Source organism: Parasteatoda tepidariorum, chromosome 5 (assembly GCF_043381705.1).
Source record: "Parasteatoda tepidariorum isolate YZ-2023 chromosome 5, CAS_Ptep_4.0, whole genome shotgun sequence".
Lineage (NCBI taxonomy): Eukaryota > Metazoa > Arthropoda > Arachnida > Araneae > Theridiidae > Parasteatoda > Parasteatoda tepidariorum.
Genome location: NC_092208.1, coordinates 82,040,108 through 82,043,040, shown reverse-complemented (window position 1 = coordinate 82,043,040; position 2,933 = coordinate 82,040,108).

Genomic DNA, 2,933 nt, shown 5'->3' with positions numbered 1-2,933 from the left:
TGCATTTTCTACAAACAGCAGTTTACTTCTCTCTGTACAGCAATTGATGTAAAGAAATGGTATATTGTTTTGATTTTTTATATTTTCAATCAAGTTTTGGTATGTGTTTTTGTTACAAGATAGCATATTTAATCACAATTGCGATATTATAAATTCTTTGCATTGCAGTTTTTTTTTTTAAATACCTGTAGCTAAACCTACAGCTGTCAAAAAAANAAAAAAAAAAAAAAAAAAAAAAAAAAAAAAAAAAAAAAAAAACTGGATTTTGGATTTTAAGAAATTATAAATATAAAATATTTCAAATTGGAAATTAAAAAAAATAATTCTACATTGGAAATATAAAATAGTTCCAATGTAGAGAATTTATATATTTTTGTGACGGATAAAGAAAAATGAAATACAAAAAGTATGAAGCTGCACAGTTTAGACAAACAAGTGGCATTTTATCTACAATATCAGTATCGAATCTGCGAATTTATAACTTCTGGTGTACTGGCATAGCGGGTGTATCATCATTGACTGACGCAAGACCCTTTTGTCGAGGAATTACTGTTCCAGTTTTATCCTAAGAACCAAGAGCAACGGCAGAATAAAATAAAGGAGGGTGCAACCCTCTAACAAACCCCCCTCCCCCCCCAAAATTTTTTTTTTTTTACAAATATTCTGTTATTAGGGGAGAGTTGGATAAAACGGGATAGTCGGACAAAACCGGATATGTCGCCTAGGGACCAGACTATTGCACCTATCTAGTGGACAACGACAGAAACGTGTTAGTCGACCGTGATTATATCATTCTCGGTGTGTCACACCTCGAGATCACTATTTCATAGAAAGTTGTAGGTCTTAGAACTTTTCTACTCTATTTTTTGCCATTTTCTACATTTATGTGTGTTGTTTTTTACATTGTACTGCCTACATATATGGGAATAAAATTCCGGTGAGCATTAATAGACTTGAGCTTTTTTATATATAAACAACATTATTTATATATTTGCATTATTTATAATTATATATATGCAAAAAATTAAACATTGTAAACCCTATCCCCTTTTATCCAACCCAGGTATGCTAAAACAGGATATGTAAGAGTTTGGAAATAAAAAATTTTTTCTATTTCACAGTCATTAAAATTAGTTTAAAATATGTTTTGGTATGCTTCAGTAAATGTTGTAGCTACAAAAAAATAATGTATGGTTTTGCTTAAAAGATATTCCATAGTAAATAAACACAATAATGGTATCCCGTTTTATCCAACTCTCCCCTACATTTTGTTTGTTATTACATATACTTTCATCTGTTAATTTTTTTTTCCAAGATACATTTCTTCATTGTTAACAAGATATTTTTTAAAAAAAGTATGAATTTCTTGTACTTGCAAATTTTGCCATGAGAAACTGTATTGATGGGGCTGGCATAGCTACTGACTTTGAAGCACAAATAACTACAAACAATAGTTTCGTATACTAACATGTTTGTGCACGCTTAACATTTGCATATATTGTGTTGATGAAGTTTAACAGTTGAGAGAAGTCAGTTTGTGTCAGTTGTAACTAATAGAAAATATAATATTATTAATATTTTATTAATTAAATGAAATTTAAAAATATAGCTTAGATATCTGCCCAAGAAAAAAATCTTTTTTTGACAGTTTAGATAAAAAATTACTTTTGAGTGTTCGACTTGTGAATAGATTTTACAAATTAATTGCATTCTGATATTTTTTGTAGAAAAAAGTAACTTTACGTAAGTATTTTTTTACAGATTTATATATACAATTTTTAATAGAATTTTCTTAAGTATTTAATCAGTATTTACAATAATGAAATTCCGAGAGGAGTATTTTTTAATGCTGAATGAGTGTTTGTTCAATACTTAATTTAATTTTTTTCTTACAGGAAAGTATGGCATGCTTGTAAAAAAAATTAAAAGTGATATCAGAAGTTATTTTTGCAAAAAGCGTAAAGCTGACGATACTAGTCTAAACTCTAGTATAAGCACTAGTTCAGATTTTATTTCAAAGACTAATCCTGGTACTAGTGCAAACAGCAAACAAGACGATTACAAAACTTGTTTGATTAAACAATTTTTTAATTGTTATGTATCAATAATTACTTAATTATTTGTTTTTGAATAAAAATATTTTTAATAAAAATATTTTATAACAAAATTGTTTTTCTGTAGCTATTTAATTGTTTAAAAAAAAAAAGCCAGGGGGGTCACCCCGCTGCCGGCACCCTTGCTAGGGACATTTCAATACGTGAAGATGATGGAAAAGTTTTTGGATAATGAAATATTTGGCTCACCTGGATTGTTACATTATAGTTGGGATTTTGCGTAAATTGCAGCATGTTGTTCGATTTGTTTTCTTAGTTTATAATGTTATTTTTTATTATTTTAACAACCATTTAATGTTCCTTAATATCTACAAATCCTCACTTATAAAAGTCAGAGTGGACATTTTATCACTCCAAATGGTAATCCTTTTTTGATACATTAATTTACAAACTTGTGGCATCTGGATCTAATTAAGTAGTTTCATACTAAGCTAAACAAATTAAAGGAACCTTGTATATAGAGAAACATACACTAAATGATACTAATAACTAAAGAAACAATTTTCTACAAAAAACAACCTAAAAATTATATACTTTGAGAAGCAGCAATATTTATATAAGAAATAACCAGCATTAATTAAACTTATATTATTGTACTGTATATATATGGGTCATTCTCACGAAAACTGTCATTTTTCAGTTCATAAAATCCCAAAAAAGTAAAGTGAAAAAAAGCTCTGAAACTTTTTATATTAATAGAAATATGTAATGGCATTATAAAGAAAGTATATATCCTATAAATTATACTTAATATTTAAATTAATTAATTTTTTAAATAATTAATTTATAATTAATTAATTTATAATAATTAATAATTAA